Source organism: Brachyistius frenatus, unplaced genomic scaffold, assembly GCF_029030835.1.
Source record: "Brachyistius frenatus isolate BFR_SWC_R1_liver_20210118 unplaced genomic scaffold, ASM2903083v1 Contig_55, whole genome shotgun sequence".
NCBI classification, from domain to species: domain Eukaryota; kingdom Metazoa; phylum Chordata; class Actinopteri; family Embiotocidae; genus Brachyistius; species Brachyistius frenatus.
In genome coordinates, this window is record NW_027210654.1 from 789335 (window position 1) to 810942 (window position 21608).

General features: G+C 44.4%; 1 protein-coding gene across 1 annotated transcript in view; it reads left to right on the top strand.

Moving 5' to 3' along the window:
- Positions 1–1586: 1586 nt before the first annotated feature.
- mical3a (microtubule associated monooxygenase, calponin and LIM domain containing 3a) overlaps positions 1587–21608 on the top strand; it is an 84254-nt gene continuing 64232 nt past the window's right edge. The window contains exon 1 of the mRNA XM_069705257.1: positions 1587–1816. The gene's annotated coding sequence lies outside the window, so the exon portion shown is untranslated. The remainder of the gene's footprint in view (positions 1817–21608) is intronic.

Sequence of the window (21608 nt, forward strand, 5' to 3'; positions counted from 1 at the left end):
AAAACAACCAGCGGGTGTCAGCACACGACAAGAAAACGCCCTCTCGCGCGCAACAAAGACTCGCACTCTTTGCTTTGTTTTTCTATCCAGTAAAAGTATCTATTAGTATTTAGCAATGACATAAATTGGCGCCGGTGTTTATACAGTTACATGGAAACGGGCAACATGTCCACCAATATCAATGATGCAAGAAATTGATGAATCACCACAACTCGGGTGTTGTTGTTGTTGTTGTTGTTGTTTTTTTTTTACTTCTAGTCCTTCCTACTCGTATATTATTGACTTCTGCCTCATCGCGTCAGATGCTTCTCCTCTCTAATCCCATCACGGGCTCTGATGCAGCTAAATGTCCGGTAAATCTCCTGAGCTGACTCCACGGGAGGTTGGACTGCAGCGCACACAACTCGGTCCTCCCAGACCACGCAGTGACACACGTGTTGCCGTCCTGCGGCTCTGAAACGGGAGCAAATGCTTTTCCGGAAAATGAGAAATGCCGATTTTATTTAGTCGATGAAGCAAACAAAACAAAAAAAACAAAAAAAAGCTTTTTGAAAATCGGTCACTTGTTTTTTGTTTTTTTTTTTTTACTTGCGATGTTGTTTCCTCGCGTCTGATCTGCCGCAGGTCCTCGAGATGTTTAAACTCTTGGCAACAGGAGAATTACGCTGCAGCAAAGAGATGACACCCCCCCCCACACACACACACACCCACCCACGGTGTGTTATATTTCGGGCTGACGTGAACGTGTCGTTTGATTTATCCACGGATATGTCTCATAAGATTGTGTCACGCGCGGGGTGAAGGTTTTCGGTGCCTGCGGACGCGCGGGTTTTTGCCGCGTGACCCGGGGGGGGGTGCCGTCATCTCCGCTTCTCATTCACTCGCATCCATCTCTGCAAGAGTTTTTAAAAGAGCGTCCCATCCCGTCTCGCTGCCTCTCCTTGTGGGGGTGGGTGGGTGGGGGGGGGGGGGGGGGGGTCTAATCCCACCCCACTCCCCACCTTCACAACTGTAATCCCGTCTCGTGTTTCGTCCCGTCTCGGCTCAGCAGGCCGAGTCCGGGTCTGAGTCCCGGGTCTGAGTCCGGCTCTGAGTCCGGGTCTGAGTCCGGGGTCTGAGTCCGGGTCTGAGTCCCGGGTCTGAGTCCGGCTCTGAGTCCGGGTCTGAGTCCGGGTCTGAGTCCCGGCTCTGAGTCCGGGTCTGAGTCCGGGTCTGAGTCCGGCTCTGAGTCCGGGTCTGAGTCCGGGTCTGAGTCCCGGGTCTGAGTCCGGGTCTGAGTCCCGGCTCTGAGTCCGGGTCTGAGTCCGGGTCTGAGTCCCGGCTCTGAGTCCGGGTCTGAGTCCCGGTCTGAGTCCGGGTCTGAGTCCGGGTCTGACCCCGCCGAGGCGCAGCACAACACAACAAGAGCACACCCACGAGTCCATCTGGATCATGATGGTAATTAGTGCCGGGTTGTCCAGCCCGGAGGAGGGCATTGTCCACTCAGGGAGGAGTCACGCAGGCAGCTCTACCCACTGACCTTGGGAGACAAAACCGCTAAGGGGGAGGGAGGAGAGAGGGAGGGAGGGAGGCAGGGAGGAGGGGAGAAGGAGGCACATCCAGGTATTAACATACTGACAAGAGTTTCAGCACTGCAGATCTCTCTCGCGTCTCTTCGCTTCCCAGTCTGCCGGTGAAAGACGGAGGAGAGGAGGAGGAGGAGGAGGAGCACGGAGGAGCACGGAGGAGCACGAGCGTGAGAGAAAATCCGTTGACGGATGAGAGAAGAGGATTTGGTTCCTGTTCACTGATCCCAGCACAGCATTGAGAAGCACTTGTGAGTAGACTGCGATCCGCTGGTGTGTGTGTGTGTGTGTGTGTGTGTGTGTTTTGTGTGTGTGTGTGCGTGTAGCTGCACGTGTGTGTGTGTGTGTGTTGTGTATGACTGTAACACGAGTCACATCTCAGGAATTTATAGATGCAATTAGGGAGAGTTTCTCAACCAAGAGACGCTGTTTGCTTTTCTAACCGGGGGTGTCGGGTGGGGGTGTGGGGGTGGTGTGGGGGGAGGGGTGCTTCTCCCCGGGGACGACGGCACTTAATGCAGACTAATTTGTGCGCCGCGCGTACACATGACCGTACGCGTGTATGTTTGTGTCACCGGAGCACGTGTTTGCTCCTCGAGCCGCCTGCGAGAGAAGATGACATTCCTGCGGTCCGGTGACGGTGAACGGAGCGAGTCGTTTCGCGACAGCCCGCCGCCGTCACGGCCGTGACTCGTTGCAGCGGGAGTTTGTGGTCCTCGCCCTCCTTGTTTACAGGCGCGGGGCTCTTTTCTGTTACGCAATCCTCTCGCGGAGTTGCAGCTGCCTGCAGTGTGAATCGATGGCGGCAGCAGCAGCAGCAGCACTGGCGGGACGTCGAGCCCGCGGGACGTCGAGCCTGCGGGACGTCGAGCCCGCTCCTGGCTCTGACGCCACCGAGGGATGGATGTCACCGTTTTCACTTTTTAAGAGTGTCACTCGGGTGTTTGTGTGAATTTTACAGGGCGATTGAAAGGCTATATTTCTTTCTCGAATTCAATACATTATGCTACCAATTGTTATTTTTTATTGATCTTCTCTTCTTTTGACCACAAATCCAGCAATGATGACGCCTGCGGCTTCTTTTTAATAACAACACACACACACACACACACACCACCCTCCATCCAGCCTGTCCCATCGTCCTGCTCCTCCTCCTCCTGCTCCTCCTCCTCCTCCTCCACCAGGCAGTGCAGGTTATCTTTGCCCTGTAATTGGGTAATTTTCTCATTTCTCTGTCTGACGTTGATGTGAGGAAACGCAGCCAGACGCGGAGGCGTGGTGGGTTTCTGAGCTAGAGATGCAGAAGGAGAAGCTTCTAGTTTTGCGAGTGTGTGCGTGCGTGCGTGTGTGTGTGTGTGTGTGTGTGTGCGCGCGCGCCGTGAGCATCTGACGTAACAAGAGGAGTGAAACATGGACCTCCAGCATCGTCTGTGTTCAAAGCAGATGAACAAGCAGCTGTGGGAAAGAGAAGTGGAGGTTAGAGAAGGGTAAAGACTGAAAATGATTTTTGTTGTTGTTGTTGTTGTTGCCGGTGGCTTTGTGTTGCCCTACTTACTGCTGCTGCTACGACACAGAACTATATTTGATCTAAGTTCAGAAGCAGGAGCGGCGGCCTCAGATGCGTCAGGTAACTCCTGCCGACACAAACTCTTTCGCCCTCGTGTCCTCAAGGTCACAGCGCAGGTTATCTCTCCCTCCCTCCCTCCCTCCCTCCCTCCCTCCCTCCCTCCCTCCACACCAGGCTCGACTGTATCGGAAGACAACAGTGTGATATTGTGCGCTGCGCCGAGTAGGAGGGTTATGTGACGCTCATGTGATGTTTCAGGGGGAGGTGAATAGCTGTCGTTCATAGGAGAGCGTCCCGTTTGCTGGGACAGCAGCTGCCCTCTGCTGCGACTTCAGATGCTGATCCTGCCTGTCAGCTGCTGCCGGGCGTCTTCCACAGGCCGAACTGTTGTTGTCGTCCCCCACCCCCCCCCACCCCCACCCCCTCTTCCCGGGCCAGAAAAAGTTGACACATTTAAACAAGTTCACTGTGCTGCATAAGAGAGCTGGTGGAGTGACGTGCGAAGGAGACGCGGGCTCCTCCGCTGTTGCCTTCCCGAATAAATGAGATGAATCCTCAAGTTGCGGACGATCGTGCCTTTGGATGTTTCTGTCTTTATTTCGCCAGCAATCCTGAAAGTATTTTTGCACTTGAAAGCGGTTCGTTTGAACAAGACGGTTTTTTTTGTTGTGTTTTTTTTTTTTAGAAAGCTTTTCGCTCCGGTCCAAAAGCTTTTATACCTCTCAAAATGACTAGAAATGTGCAAACGAGGTGTGCTGTGTTGTCCACGTACATGCAAAAAGTTCTAGGCGTCATGTAGTTCAGTGGCATTCTGTTAAACTTCATAAAGCCAGCCGGTATGCCCCAGCTGATCCTCTGACAGCGTTAATCCCCGTTGGCCGACACCGGATCTCTCTGCAGTGCCGTCCTGCAGACCTCAGCCTCTGGATGTTTTCAGGCCGGCCTGCAGCAGCAGCAGCAGCAGCTCTGGCGGGACCGGCCCAGCAACTGTTAAAAGAGTGTGTGTGTGTGTGTGTGTGTGTGTGTGTGTGTGTGTGTGTGTGTGTGTGTGTGTGTGTGTGTGTGTGTGTGCGTAGAGTTAAAGAGTTGCACCTTTTTAATCCTTCGACAGAACTGCAGATTTAAAGGAAACGTAAATACGAAGCAGTAAAGATAATGAAGGAAGGAAAAAGGGAATCTTATCCCAAAAATAAGTCATTTCAGTAGTTTGTCTGGGTTGGCTTTGTGTTTTTATGCACGTGCGACAAAATACAGCCCCTGTGTGTCTTCTATGTTTAGAGGCGCTTTAGAATTTGTGTTGTGGTTGTGAACCGTCCGGACGATAATCAGCATGTAATCCCCAGAAGCCATTATTTCTCTTAATAGCCGTGTGTTGGTCAGCAGATGGACCCCGCAGGGCGTACTGTGTCTCGTCTGGCTGCTCCTTCCTTGGGCGGCTCACGGTCGACGGCAAAAAAAAACAAAAAAACAACAACAACAACCCGCAGCGTGTTTTCTATCACGTACGTCATTTCTTTCTAATTTAGTTCATTTGGTTGTTGAAGTAGGAGGAAGAGGTTATTGCAATCGCAAAAGGAAGTGTCATTACTGCGATCCCCCGCAGACTTGATGCGGACAGGCCGTGACTTAACACTATCGCGAATGATCGCAGGACTTTGAATCTCTCATCTGATGGCGTCCGTGGAGCAGCTGCAGAATCCTAAACCTTTCGGGTAACGATGCCCCGAACCCGACGCGGGTTATGAGAAAGTAAGAAACATTCAAGCATTTGAAGTCGATTATTGATGGAAAAAAAAGAAAAGATTTTCCTCTTCCTCTCGTTTGCATTGTGGCTCCGGAAAGTTTTTTGTCGAGAAGGCTCCGAAAAAAAATCTCTTTTGTTATCTGTCTTGTTTGCAAGTGACTCCTTTTTATTTGTACTTTCCGCATCTAATTGACGACTCTCCTGTGTCCTTATCTCGTCGCCTGCAAATCTAATCAATATTACCATACGAAAGCAGATACAAAGGGAAATCCATTCTGTTGAACGGGTTTGTTACTGCCATTTCAGTCGCGTTCCCACCGAGCTGGGAGTCGGGAGTCGAACTAAGCTCATCAGCCGACATCAGCGAAACGGAGTGTGCTGCGTTCAGCATCCACTGCTGGGTAAAGCAGTAAAACAACAACAACAACAACAACAACAACAAAAACGGGAGGAGTCGTCAGAGAGAAATCTTGCTTTTTGTGAGAAAACATCACTCTTTTGATTTGGATTTGTACGGTATATATCTTTCTCCGTTTTGGCAGCCTTATTTAAAAACCAAACATTTTTAAACTGTCAGCAGTCAAGAGTTGCAGTCATGAACGCCTCCCTTGAGTTAACGCATTTTGCGACCACAAAACATTCTTATTTCCTGGCACGAGTTCTCCAAATTTGTTAGTTTGTACGTGAAGAAACTTAGCGTTTCATAGTAATGTATTTGCATACATAAATATGAAATGCTAAATAGTATAGAATAAAGATTCCTAAAAAAAAATATTCACAGATAAGCTCAAAACACCGATTTGATTTATTTGCTGTATTCATTAACTCTGCAAAACAAAAAAAAAAAAAAAAATGTATGCATATCAGCTGAAGTAATTCTTATTAGCTCATCACTGCAGAGGGAGTCACTGTTTTTGAGTTGTTTTTTGTTTTTTTTCAATCTGCTCCGAGTCGGTCATGACTTGACTTTGTTTTGGACTCTACAGGACTCGAGTTCGTCGCTCCACTTTGATCCTTAAAGCGTGGATGAATGTTATTAGTCTCTGGGGAATGTTGAGGACACGTTGAAGGACCTTTACACAACCTAGTTTCATTGTCAAAGATCAAGAGGATCTCTGGAAGTAGAACTGCAACTGTTGCAGACATTTTAAGAACGTGTTTGTTTTTTTTAAGACGAGTTTAAAAAAAAAAAATAACAGGTTGCTATTAAATAATAATAATAATAATAAAAAAAAAAAGTGGCCAATGTTTGATTATGAGCTACGTGCTCACCGGACTGCGCAGGAAACATATGGACGCCAGATGACCGTGTCTTCTGACTTTTGTATCGGGTTTCTGTTTGAACGCACGTGTAACGTCCACAGACATTTTTTTTTTTTTTGATACGACAACTATTATAACAATAACGCACGCTGGTAAAAAAAAACCATTAACCACGACAGTGACTTCACGCGGGGCTTCACGCGAGAACAGTCGTGCACGTCGGTAAACAAATGAACCGCGATCAAATTCAACGATGACTTGAGCATAAAACATCCTGGGGTTTTTCTTTGTGGCGTTCCGAACAGACAACGACACATCTGTTGTAGTTTACACTTCAGAGCCGTGAAATGCAGCTCCAAAAGATCTCCTTCTTCTTGTCTGATGCGTTTTTCCGCCGCCTGCATGTTCTTTTGTTTAGAAGTCGCCACCGTATTTATAATAATCTCACTTTCACTCGGCGTCCATGTTAACTTCTTATTAACGTGCACGAGGATTCCTATCTCGTAATAACAAAGGACTCGTGAGTAATCCCTTCACTTCAGTCCCAAAATAAATCCTGAGTAGCTTCATGAAACAGTTTGGGACTGCGATATAAAATACATCAGCTGCGTGTTCTTTAAAAAAAAAAAAAAAAAAAAATCAAGCGCTTTAAATTATTTTTTTAAATAACATTAATTCAACACGTATCGTCCGTGCGCACAAAAATGAACTGCAAGGCTGTCGTAACTCAATGTGTGTAATCGAACACGTACTGTATGAGAATTAGGCTACTAATGGATGCACTTCCCTTAAGACCACATTTTCCCATCGACCCTTTCTTCCCCGGTCACTTGTTGTTTTGCCGTTTCTCCCTGGTCCACCTGCATGCTGTTTGTTTTGATGGTGAGAGAAGTTGAGAGGTTGCTAAGTTGTAAGTGAGAAGGTCTTTTTTTTTTTGTGAAAAAGTACGTTTTATTTACAAAGAGTGACTTTGTGCCGTAATACCTTCAGCAGAGCTTCTACCTTTTTTTTTTTTTTTTTTTTTAAAGTGGCGATCTGTGGAAATTCCACAAAATTGCAAGCCGCCAAAAATGTGGCAAAGATTACAGAACAAAAGTGTAATTGGTGAAATCGACGTTTAAACACAGTGCTGTTCTGATCAGTATATATATTTTTTTTTTTAACAATACTGTAGGTCAGAGGACAAACCTGCAACTAACCTGCACAGAAATATCACAACTATTTCTTTCAACAGAGTATTGTAAAGTCATTCAGCTTGCCTTTTTGGATTTTACAGCTCCCAGCATTGACCGTGTTGGCTGAAGTGCTCGCTTATAAGCACGTAAGCCACATTCAACGCTACGAGGTAATAACGCCGTGTTTTTAGCTCGTTTGGGCCGCCACCGAAAAGGACAAAAACTAAATAAACAAAAACAAAATACAAGCTAAGAATGCACATTTAATCACATGAAGCTTTTATGGGTTTTTTTTCAGAAACATTAGTCCTATGCGCAAAAAAAAACAAAACGGTATGCTAAAGTGTCAGCATGAATTTCCCTGCAGGTGTGTGTGTGTGTGTGTGTGTGTGTGTGTGTGTGTGTGTGTGTGTGTGTGTGTGTGTGTGTGTGTGTGTGTGTGTGTGTGTGTTTTCTTGTCTGCCTGTTACATCATTCTGAACATGTACTTTATGGGCGTGTGCAGGTGAGTCGGCTGTCTCGTGTGTGAAGTAGGTCAGCAGAGAGTAAAGATTAGAGGCTCAAGAGGGCAGAGAGGCAGAAAACGGGACACGGCATCGCTGAACTGTGAGACGAGCCGAAGGAGCGATTTACACGCCTCGACACATTCACAGGCCGGGGGAGGAGGGGCGGGCGGGGAGCTGGCACGGGGTCAAGATACGGGGTCAAATGGTCATAAATAGATGCAACACACACTCAGACATATGATTCATGTCCACACACACACACACACACACACGCAGATGGGATAAGAGAGTCCAAGCTGGACCGAAGTCTTCACTGCAGCTGTCCCGTCCCCGTCCCCACCCCCCTCTTGGTTCTGCTTCCCAATCTCACGGGACTCAACTTTCGGACAGACGGCGTGTCAATCAAAACAACAAGAGTCACGCAGTGATGAAAATAACTTTCCGTTTTACTCGTAATCCGGAGGGTTAGATATCGACACCGAGAGAAAAACAAATGCCAGCCGATGCGCGACAAAAAAAAATGTCGCCGAAAAGTGGTTGTTTTTGCATTTGAATCCGATGTTTAGGAGCGACAAGCGTACCAAAAAAATATCGGCGTAAGTAAATATAACGTACGAGACCCATTATTCCAGGCGGCGTTGTGCAGTCGGGGTCAGCGCGAGGAACCGATTGTAAACTTAACTGTAAAAGTCACGCAACGTGCAGCAGGCATCAGTAAGTGCTACTAACAAAACACTGACAGCGAAGCACTGCCATCCGTATATGCAATAGAATTGGAAAGAATGAAGTCATTATTTTACCCCTTTTTATTGGATTAAACTTCAAAATATTTGTCTTCATAGTGTCAGCTTATTCGGAAAAAAAAAAAAAAAAAAAATCAAGTCTTGTTTTCAGTGTCGTCTGACTTTTGTGCCCCGCTCTGCTTCTTGGACGGGGATTCTTCATCACAACAGTGCTAAACAAACATTCATGTAACCCAGTAACGATCCAAAACTACACAACGGGCTGGTTTACTTGCGCATAAACTTTGTCAGGGTACAGCGTCCTTGTGGAGATGTGCACTGTGTAGACGAAGAGCTCCGGCGGAGTATTAGATTAAAGAAAGGCCGTCTGACAGGGTGGGAATTCCAGCTGGGCGCTCATGCGGGCTCAACATCTGACGGACGGACGGAGAGCTGACCGTGAGCGGTCCTCGGCGGGAGAAGAGGAGGGACCGTACAGAGAATAAATGTTCCTGCCATTTTCATAATCCATATCTCCGTACCTCCTTGAACCGCTTGAGCTGCGGCCAACTTGCCACATGGACTGTGGGAATCATCTTTGCCACAGATGTATTCTGTGTGAAGTCCTATTCAGTGTGGTTGGGTACTCTGGGTGTGGCTGGGCTCTTTTTTTTGTTGTTTTTTTGATTCTCGCCTCCAGCAGGTTTTTTTTTTTTCCCACACGTGGGACACTGGGTTCATTTCAGGCTACAGCACGGAGCTGTGCATTGAAGTACAGCCTTACCTGCTTCAGCTTGTCCCATATTAGTCTTTAAAGGTCCCTTATTTTACACTTCTCCAGTGTTTTATTTGCAGGATTGGTATCCATAAGAAGATGGATGTGTGGTTTAATTTCCCGAAAACACTTTTAGTATAGTTTTTTGTCTCTCTTAAGCTTCTTTCTGGAGCTCTACCGAGAACAGGAGGTTTTGTGTCCGTTTAAGGTGCGTTGATATCAGTGACCCTCTCTTCTGATTGGCTGTGTGATGCATGCCCAGGCCAATCACAGGTTTTCTTTGTTCTTAAGGGTTTCTAGTTTGGCAATTGAACAACTGCTCACTGTTTTCTTTCAGCCACAAGAGGTTGGTGAGCGAGCTCCGCTGAGGGCAGACCTATGATATGAGGGAGAGTTTGTGACATCACAAATTTAGGAAAATCCAAACGGCGCAGGTGCCGAATAATGTGCATTTCTCCCAGCTGAGCGTTTTGACACTTTCACAGTATTTCTAAATCACCCAGACTTGCTTCATAATAAAAAAAAAAAAAAGAAACAGAAATCTGAATTAATGAAAAAATGGGACCTTTAATTAACGAGGTGACACGTGACCTCTCTGAAATTTGTCCGCGTCTACATCTGTCTGAGGCCGCTTTTTTTTTTTTTTTTTGTGTCTCTCTAAAGGTTAGAGAAGAAGATCATATACGGTTTCACAAATCATAGCAGCCACAGCTGCTGTAAAAACAGCCGCACGGAGACGAGCTGCTGACGGGACCACTGTCCAAGAGCGCACAGTTACCACGGTAACCCTTCAAATGACACCACAGAAAGGCTGACTCGGGGATTTAGACTTACCCGACTTGACGCTCCACACCCTCACTGGATGATAAAATTATGGGATGCCTGCCCCAGTTAAGAGGAGTGTTGTTCTTTTGGGTGACATCCAGCTTGTATACAAGTCGTACACTCTGTAATTATGTTCTTGTGCATTCAAACGAGCTGCATGCCAGCGCTGCCTCTGTTTGATAGGTGAAGTATACTAACTTAAAGTAAAGGGAAATCTATTGCTGTCGTGTAATTTTGGCTTCTTTGCTGACTCACTGCAAATGTTAAAATGACTCAGTGGAATTCTTCTTTTGACTGGAGGGGGTGGAATTGGTTTAAGAGGTGATAATAGAAACCTCTCCCTTCCTCTCCTGATGATAAGCTCCACTCAGAGATGAGGGGGAGTACAGACTTGAGGTCAGAGGTCAGAGAAGATGTCAGGACAGAGCAGCGAGCCAAATGTGATTCACTCATTTACATCTTCAAGGTTCAAGTCTCAGTTAAACAGAAATCCACAGTCGAGGGATACGACTTGCAAAACTTGGCATTGTACACATGGATGCCAATATAATGTCCACCTACTGAAGCTTTTTAAAATTCATATGACTCATACGATTCATTTCCATCAGTTTGCCCTCCTGTAGCTGTTGTGTTGTGGCGTTTTTTTTCCTAAATAAAAGCACAGTATGAAGCCTGAACATGGTAACTAACCCTCTTGAAAACAAAACAAAAACTTATTTTTTTCTCAGCTTTCAGCTTTGCTGCTTTTGTGGGGTAGTGTACGGTACAGTAGATCACTGTGCTGTGGATTTAAGATGACTCATAGCCATAATTATGACTCATTATTTGCTTTACCTTCACGCCAACCCTTATTTCAGAGTAGAAGGCATCATATATTTCAAACTATACTTATCTTAATTTAGGAGAAGATTTTTTTTTTCCCGGTAGAAACTGCTTTTGTTTTGTCTTATTTGTCTTCTTGAAAAGACCCTGCTTTCAAACATAATGTCACAGAATTGCAGTTTGACAGGAAGATGTATCGCAATATAACAAGCAAGCCTGTAAATCTTCTATCTCCAATAATTAGCTTCTCATACAAACTTGCTTGTTTCCAGTCTCACTGAGTCACATTTAGTTTTTAACCAGAAACACTGCTGTAACCCAAATGTGCCAGAGGTTCCTCAGATCCAGCTATTATTTCATACCTTCGTGCTGCGTGTGGAGCCAAGTCTGTGGAGCCTCATCAGGCCAGGAAGAAAAGCGAACATGACATACACCCTACAAGGCCTCTTCAATGAGGTCATGCCTCAGCTCTGGGATTATCAGAATAGCTGGACTCTGACGTGATTCTCTCTTCTTTTTTTTTTTTTTACTGTAATTAAAAGGTTGCATGCGCCGCTGATCTGTTTTTCATTTTCCCGTTAGATACGTTTGGCCGTGACGTTGTTCGCATTGTCGCTTTTACTACACATAGAATCGTTTAAAGTTTAAACAGTCGCTTATTCCAATCAGAGATATTTGTGTTGTAATCCTGCCAAAAGGTTTTAAAACTACATTCTGAAGTGTAAGTAACATTAATCATCATATGCAGTACATGTTTTTTTTTTTTTTTTCTTTTTGTGGGTTCATAATGCAAGAGTCTGGAAGTTTCATGATTAAATGAACTTTGAATGAAATTAAACTGGGAAGTATTTTAATTAAAGTCTCTTAGCTTTTTATTGTAACCACTACACATATAAATTGTTTATCCAAAAAACTGGATTGCTCGTCTTTCTTGTGTGTAAGCAGTCTTCATTGTGTTACTTTTGGCTCCAGCGATGGCCCCGTCGACCTATCACTTCATACAAATGGTTATTGTTTCTAGCGGATGACTTAATGTGTTTGAGGATCACCTGATTTTTTTTTCCTCTTTCCCCACTTTGAGTTTGACACATGTGGTTTTGAGTAAAATATCTCTACTGCAATTGGGAAAGATCAGAGATATTTTGCACTGACGTTCATGTTCTCCTGTATGAATTGTAACACTGACGATCCCGCATCTTTTAATCTAGTGCCACTATTGAGTCAAAACTTTCATTTATTTTATGAGTAAAAAAAAACCTGCCAAATGAATCCTGATTAGCAAACACTGGCGCGCTAGCATGCTAAATTGAATAGTGATATTGACATTTAGCTCGAAACAATGCTGTATTTTAAGTTTACAGCCTCATTAAGTTGCTTTTGGGCTAAAGTCCTGTTGCGCTGCATCTCCACAGGTCATGTGTCAGCCTCCATCAATACTGCTCTGAGCTCACCGGAGTCTTTTGCTGGTGAAATTTGAGTTTCTGTCGGTTCAGCTCTATTAATCCTGACTGTTGACCACGTTAAAGCACCCGTCCCGATATTAATAAGTGGAACCCCCAAATAATCCCTTCTGATTCTCAGTATCAGTTATAGGTGATGAAGGAAGGACTTAATGCCTGACTCCGAAATGGTGTGAGAGGGGCTTATAAAGACTGAGGCTTTGTCTCATTGATCCTCATCTATGGGTGTGATAGAAGCTGCAAAGAGCACAGAACACAAGCGTTGGCAGCGGGATGAATAAATGGCTCTGAATGTCTTGTCAAGGAGTGACAATGCAGGACAAACAGCAGAACAAAAGGAGTTTTGTTCTTCCAGAAGATAAGGATTTCCATTACTCTGCCTTCCTTTGATAAGATGTCTGTTCGCTCAGTGTCATGTTTATCCAACATATGGTTTATGCGGATAATGCTGCTCCTCTGATCTCCTCATTTATATTTATATGATTAATGTGGGTGGTAAACTTTAAACAGTAGCAGACACTTAGTGTGCCGACTTTCTTTTTCTAATTCTCAGAGGATAAGGGGCAACAACTTTGCATGAGGTGCAGCAGAATGCACAATAAATACACTGCTGTGTGTTTGTGCATGTGCCGAGAGTTGGGGACAGGCCTCAGCGATGAGCTCCCTGACCCCCCCTTCCCCCCCCCCCACCTAGTCTTTGTGTCCCGGCCGCTCATTACAAGCGCTCTTTGTGGCAGCCAGAGATCACATGTCACAATATTTGAACAGCTGCAGACGATACTTGTGTGTTTGCTCTTTATCGGCGACACAGAGGGCAGAGATCTGGTTCGATAACGTGCACTGTGAGAATTTGGAGAGCTGAGCAGTGGGAGAGGTGAGCGTACGAGTGAAGGAAAGCGAGAATGCAACACAGCTACTGCACTATTACAACATATAGCTCCCAATACCAAACAATACTAATGTGGTTACAAATAAACCATTAAAAGAGTAACAGCTGAGAATTCACCCTGAGTGTATAACTCGTGTCTAATTGGAGTGCGATCAATTTGTTGCTATCGGACACCAGTAATGGATTGTGTTAGAAACCCTGTTAGGAGATTCACTGACAAAGAGCATTTATGCTGTCACTTATGACCTGCACCATTAACTGAAACCTGTCAATAATCAGACAGGGAAAATACCATCTGCTCCTTGCAGTGTGTGTTCTTTCTATGGTATCCCAGTATATAATGTACGTGTGCACAAAGTCATCCAGAACAAGACTTAGATGGGTAATTCTGATATATTTGGTCAAATAAAATGTAGCTCAAGAATCGCCACAGGATGTTCAGTGGAAAGGCTTCCATCCACAGCATTTCCACGGCAGAAAACGTTGCCAGGTTTTTCTTTTTTCGACGTGTACTTCAAATTTGAAGCACTGTAACCGGACTCTGCAGCCACCCCCATCTTGCAGACACGTCCTGTTGTGTTATTGACTCACAGAAACTGACTCAGGGGGCTGACGGCAGGAGGCGACTTCGTGGACGCGTGGCACAGAGAGATCTGAGAAAATCATCATTACGGGAACATAAAACGAACTCACCTCAGAGCTTTTCAAGCATCTGAACTTCATGCAGCAAATGAATTTGGCTCTAATGTTGGACATAATAACTGAAAAATCCAAAAGAACTGTCAACGAGATGTAACACCGGAAGGAATACACTGGTCCCAGGAGCTGCTTGTTGTAATACTCAGCCTCTTGCAACAATAATGCAAATTTTGAATCATGGACACAAAAGCATGGGAACGTATCGGTGTTTTTTTTGTGTAAGCAGCAGGTACTGGCTGTGCATGAACGCATACGTATCACAGGCGTGCGCGTGTGTTTGTTTTGGGGTCTCTGTAAAGACAGAGGGTGGTTTGGTTTCTGTCCTCGGGATGTGTTCGTGCACAGGCTCATTGTGAGCGCCGTGGAACGCGACCGTCATGGCTGCTTTGTATCAAGTTCGGGACTGAAACCATGACCTCAGCATGTTGTGGAAGTAATGAGTCAACATGCGCACATACGAGCTGCAGTAAAAACGGAAGCTGAAAAAATGAAAACTGTCAAAGTTTCGGGTCGAGCGCATTTCACCTTCGATGCCGATTAAGAGAGCAGCACTTTCAGCTCAGTTTATGTTGTCTCGTGTGATCAGCTCAAGTTTTCGATTACGGATGGACAAAATCCTCCTGCAGATCCTTAAGTGTGGATCGATCTGTGCAGTATGTGGGAATTGATTTGTAAGCTTTGGGGTCATTGTGTAAACTGCAGCTGAAGCGCCGCATTGTCTCCAACTGTAATGAAAAAGCTTCGCTGCAGAATGTGTGTTTACTGACCGGTTTGTGCCTGCTGATGGCGAAGTAGTCTAATGAGGGTGAGCATACAGCAGCTTCATCGTCACACTGGGAGGGAGAGAGAGAGAGAGAGAGAGAGAGAGCGTCAAAAAGGGGGCAGAAGAGGGGGGGGGGAACTGGAGACAGAGTGAGGGCACCTTGGCAGTCCAGAGCAGAGTACAATTAAAATTCTGGTCTAGTCCCAAGCACAAATTGTTTAGAGTCACCAGTCGGTATTTGTTTTGTGACAGCTTAATCACACGCTCTGTAGGAAGCATGGAAAGTAACAGTGGCAAACGCTTAACAGGGTATACGAAAGGAATACCAAGAATACCCGCATGTAAGGAGTACTGCAGGTCTTAAAGTTTGGTGTTTCATAAGAGAGACTGAAACGTCAAGTTTCTTCTAGTGTGAGGTTTTTTTTTTTTTTTTTTTTCATTCTTTTGGAAGCAACTGCTAGAGTCACAGAACACATCACACAAATGTTGTACTCATTATGAATACCGAACTAAACTGTGAAACTGTGGTTGGCTCTTCCTTTAAGATTGTAAAAAGTCAGATTCAAATATACTGCATTCATATGAAATGATGTTATTGCAAGAGCAAGTATTCATAAGAAAATTGCTCAATGAAAATTGAGAACTTGATCCCAACGTACACATACGTACATGTGCCACATAATGCGAGAACATTTATACACTAATAGATCTTTCTACAGTGCGTTGGATTTAGAGGGTTATCATTAGTCAGCTGTTTTTTCTCAGAGAAGAGACTGACAGGGTTGTAATTTGCTGACAGGATATAGATCCACGTTCTTTTTCCCAGCCATCTTTTAGAAAAACATATTCCTTTATTGCATTAACATGTTTATTTCTAAGTACTTCAATAAAGAAAATGGAGTTTGACCTTCATGTGTCCTGACTGAGAGTGTTTGCGTGCGCTCTGTTGTCTTTGCAGCTATGTTTTCCTGCAGCAGCCAGTCTGTATACGACCAAACTACATGCAGAAAATACCTGACTCATCAATATAACATAAAATACATGGCCCGTAAAAAAAAAGCATGTGAGCTTGTGTTTAATCACTATTGCATAACTAGACCTGTGACATGACAAAAAGAACCATGATCATAACTAATTAACTTTTGTAAAGTTAACGTGCAGTTTATGGCTCATGTGCACTGAACCAGAATTTTGATTGTCTCTCAACCATTGTCACTATAACCCCGTAGCAAAATGTAATTCAACTCATTAAACCATCTGATTCCATGGATTTAGATGCAATTATCCATTTTCACGCACTGTTGTGCCTGGCTTGTTTTTACTCTCCCACCGTATTGACTTCCCATTAAATTAAGATGTTATGTTAAGGTTACTGCATGCAGAGGAGAGCAGAAGGAGTAAAACAGGAATGGACCTGTGGATCTGTGGATGGGGCAGTGTACAACATGTTTAATCTTTGAGGACCTAATGAGCAGAGCTGATGCCTTCACTCCTTTTTTCCAGAACCGGGGAAGGTGTTTGTGTCTGCGTTGGCCAATATTTCGTTGTGTAAAAACAAAACACTGAACTGGAAAAGTTTCTGAACGGACAGCGAAAGGTCAAACTTTTTTTTTCAAGTTGGTATTGTATTTATAATATTAGTACATTTTCCCAATAACTTGTATCTTTCTGGAAATGGAAAGTAAATGTGACATACTTGGCTATATCTAAGCTAACGGGATTCCGAATGCTCACATTGGCTGGGGCAGGATGGAAATTGGGTTGCCACGGTAACTGATCGGGTTTCAAGCCTTATTTGTGCCAGCCCAGAGCTGCCCGACAGGGATTGGTTCGTTAGGTTGAGTCCTCGCAGGTACGTAGTCACGAAAATTGGCTTAAATTTTGAAGGGCAAAGTCACTTACACACCCCTTGTGCAGAATGGAGTGCTCCTTCGTACGTTACACACTAGGTGGCCTTCAGATACAGTTTAGTATTCGATGTGCTTCCTGCTTGTGCACAGATACAGAAAGAGCACTTCTTCAGAAATCCCACCAGGACCACTCAAGGCTGCCCTGCCCCGACTGCGTTCACTACAGAGATTCAATTAGTGTCTGCACATCCTGTGCAACCGACTAAACTGTGCAGGAAGACTAATTCTCTTGATGAGTGACCCACAACATTTCTTGCCCTGAGTGATGAACTGTAGCTTTTAGGACTGTTTCCTGTCGCAACAGCAAACATTTATTCTGATGAACTGAACAAAATCAGTCCGTTGACCAAGCAAGTATTTGTTCCATGTGCATCTGGTCTCGCCAAGCAGACTGTGGTTTAATCTGTTCAGGGGGATCTGTCCTTGAGGTGAATGAAATTTGATTTGTGGTGCACCCAGAGGAGAAGACCATGCAAAGCTGTTAACAGTGAAACAATCCTTGGGTTATACACACGGTAACAGAGATGCACATTCATGAAGAGGTACGTTGCTGTTAAATTCATCGCCTTAAACTGAGGTCTGGTCTGTCAAATTGAGCGGATGGGGATTGCCACCAACTGTGATACAGACGGTTCCCATAAGTGTATCCGTCTAAGTCTGATGATTATTGCCTGAAATTTCCTTTCACCGCCTCTATGAGGCTTTTACATTTGTGGTTTTGAGTGAAATGCCTCGACATTTACGTCCCCCTCGACCTCGCAATGCCTTTGGTCATCTCTTAATGCTAATTAGTTCATGTTAACGTGCCAAACTAAGATGGTGAACATGGTGAACATTACACCTGCAAAACAGCAGTTAAGCATGTTAGTAAGACAATGCAGACATCTACCGCATTGACCTTCGACCCCCAAAAAGGATCCAGCGCCATGACATTCAGCCACACTTAAGGCTTGGAGCGTCTGTGTCAAGGGTCACGGCGAGGTCGGGGACGCCGGGGTCACAGGCGCGACTTTCGCCCCCCCCTTAGGAAGCGCTGGGTTTATAACCCGCCGTGTTAACAGTTCACGGACTCCGTAAAACGTCCCGCAGTGTGCGAGAGGCGGGTCCGGCCCGGCCGCACCCCGACCACCGCTGCCGTTTCGGTCCTCACGCGGCCCCGGTCTGAGGTCTCCCAAACGCACGCAGTTAAATTTAGAGCGGCCCAGACCGACCGCAGGCGCAGCCGGACCTCCCGAAACCCGATCTCATTGTCTGCCCTTTCTCTCTCTCTCTCTCTCTCTCTCTCTCTCTCTCTCTCTCTCTCTCTCTCTCTCTCCTCTTTCTCTGACTGTAGACGTGTTTTCACTCACTGACTTCGTTCCTCTGTCGGACCCCCCTTCCCCTCCCCCCCCACCTACCATCTCTCACACACACACACACACACACACACACACACACACACACACACACACACACACACACACACACACACACACACACACACACACACACACACACACACAAGCTCGCTCCTCTCCCCATGTCTCCCTCTACCCATCGTGCTCGAGGGCCGGCGGACCGGGGCAGATTTACGTGGTGTTTGCACAGGGTTAGTGCTCACTGGTCCCGGAGGAAATTAAATGTTCAAGTCACAGCGCAGGCTGGATTCACGTTACCCAAAATACCGACGTGACTCTGAGAAGACCTTTTTTTTTTTCAACATCACTTGTTTGGACTAAGAGGGTTCGCGTTGTGTTCATGTGTGGGTTATAAGAGCTTCGCGTGCCGCCGGCCTCGGTGAGCTGTCTGTCTGTTGGTGTGTCAGTGGTCAGTTTACTGGGAACCGGTGTCGTATTTATACATCTCTGGGTATTTGTTGGGTTGTCCACTAATTCTCTAATGCCTGCTTTTACACTAATGACAAAGCAATAAGAGGGCGATCGCACATTTCTGTTATTAGCAAGTAAAATGCGCCGGGCTGAACCAAAAAACATACATGCATGTTTATTCTTCATGCCTACAAAACCATGCCGTATCTACTCTGAACTGGCTCATTCTTTGTATTGTCTGTGATTGCTGAGGTGAAAGTTTCCTCCCATGTCTCGGCCTGCAAAGCATTTAGTTCATGCGCATTAGCATCGACAAGCTGATCTTCTTGCATCCCTCGGGTGCTCCAAGGGATTTAGGTGAGGGTGCTCTGAAAGGACCTTTCTAAGACTTTGATTATCTCCCAGGCAACATGTTTTTTCAACAGGCCGCTACGATTTGGATAATTATCCTGACAAAAAAAAAAAAAAAAATCCACTAAACCAGGCTTTGTCTTACATTTAGTCCGATCTGGTTGAAATTCTTCATTTGGTTTTGTCCACACAAACTTTCTCCCATCAGGTTTTTGAAGGTCGAACTTGGATCCAAACACACGCAAATTCAATAGCAGCTGTTTTGTTGTTTGCATTCATTCATTGATTCATTGATTGATGATCTGTAAACTCGTTGATCTATGAAGCGAGTCTTGCTGCTGTTTCAGTTCTCTGCGGGTCTTTTTAAATTTGCCTCTGTGCCTCCTATTGAGTCATGAGTCTGTTTTTGAACTTTTTGACAATTTACCAAACTGCAAGATTTTTGCTGATCTGACAAATTGAGTGACCAAGTTTCTTTGTGCAAATAAACTATAAGTGACCTGTTTTCTGGGCCCACATCACTTGTTTTCCTCATTTTTTGCTTTTAACAAACCACTTCCAAGATCATTTGTTGTGGAACTTTTTTTGTTGCCATTTAGAGGGATATGTTCCTGCTTCTCACGTAACAACCCGATTCATTTATTTTAATGGAAATATTTTGTTGCGCTGAATGTGGTTTCTTTGGATCAAATAACAGATTATTTAACAATTCAATACATAACCATATGAAATATGGGAGTCAGCTTTAATCTTATGTTTTCTTGATTAATAATAATTAAAAAAAAACCTTTAGGCCTACTCTAATGCCATGATATTTTCTTACAGTCAAATTTCATGTGCTTTAAAAAGTAAAGACCAAACACCAGGAGATATATACATTTTATGAGGAACATTTAATGGTGCCATTGCTCTACAAGTAGCTCTCCTCCTCCTCCTCCTCCTCCTCCTCCTCCTGTGCAGCTCAGTGCTCACTGGCCCGTAACAGGTTCCTGATGGCAGGCCATGAACATGATGAGGTCACCTATTAGTATCCCTGCTCTCATCATCTCCTCCACCTCGTGCTCAGATAGGAAAACAGAAGGCAGTATACAGCGTAAGACTTGAGAGAATTGGGTAAAAATAATAGTGACAACCTTAATATGTGAATTTCACAGACATGATGTTCTTTTTTTTATTTGGGATTCATTAACTGTAGCATATAAACTGTCATATAAACTAAGACCTGCATGCACACATGCGCACTCACCCACATAACAAGCACATTTTTCAAGCATTGGACTAAAAAAAAAAAAAAAAAGTTTTTTTGTTTGTTGTAATACCTCTAATTTAAGTAACCATTTTGTTATGTTTATGAACAAATCTCAGCATATCTTTCATTAAAATCAGGACAAAAGAAATTAGAACAGTGCTCAACAGTGTTTCTTGCAGCAAAGATTAAAACATACGGTGATTTAGAATGAAGTTTTTTGGGGATTAGAGTGAATAACACCTTTACGTGGGCAGTGTGTGCTGAGAGACACAGATGGCTTTCTCGACAGCCAGCCATGTTTTATTAATGAAGGTCACTGGCAAGTCATAGCATTAGATGAGAAATGAGTGCATTATGCATAGAGCCGCTTGCCTTTGGAGAATGTTGTTTGAGCTACATTTCTGATTGATTCTGACAATGTTTACAGTACAATGGATTGAGAAAAGAGTCAAGAGCCAAGAACCGTCTGGAAAACACATTTACTTGTTTTATATTCACAGTGAAATTATGCATTAGACCCTATTTGTAGTTTTTTTTCTTTAAAAAAAATTGCCCATTTTCAAGAAGCAGATGAATATTTTTGATGTAGTTTTCACTTTAACTCCATATATTCTGTTTTATTTCATTTCAAATGTGTGAGGCAGAAAAGACAGAAGAAATGTCTTTAGACACAAGTCAGCCAAAGGTGTGTATCTATTTTTGTCCATGAGTTAAACATGAATAAATAAATACAAAATTAAGCTATCCAGATGACCACCACCTTTCAGGACTGTATCAGCTCAGGATTAGTGGGACTTATTTTGAAGTTGCTCAGTACCTTACAACACTTGAAATCAGCTCAGAGGAACCAACATGATTCTCCCAGAACAAAATCATTTGTCATTTCTGGCCGAACCAGGACGGGTCCCAGACCGTTACGCAACAGCCTGCATAACAAGTCTGGACCCATGATTACACATGTCATCGTTTGAAGTGAGCGTGAAATTGAGACCTACTTGCCCTCAAACAGCGTGTAAAAACCCTTTTTCTGATATTTTGTATTGCTTCAATGAACACAGAAAAGTTTCTTCTGTCTCACTATACAGCTAAATGCTGCTTTAATTCCTGCTGTCCTTGAGCCAAGTTTTTCATCTTTTCCTGAAGTCTAAAGTATATGAAAGAACTTATCACTATGCAATTATGGCATTTAGGCTTTTCAGCACATGCCCGCAGCATTCTGTTAGTTTTTGTATTTATATCACCGTTTAAGCACCACATAGAGATAAGTGTGCAGTTTTGATGTTATCGTTTCATTCAGAAAAACACACTCAGGTCTTTTACTTGTTATCAGCACGGCAGCCTGTCTCTACAGTGTATTTCTAAATGACCAAAAAGTTCAATGGTTGTACTGTAAATGTTTTCCTTTGCATGCACTGTGAACATTACTGAGCCTGAGAGTGAATAACAGCAGTTGTGCATCTGTCTAGTTCCTGCAGTGCTATAAATAGCACCCTGCAGCTGCTGTAGGAAGCTGAA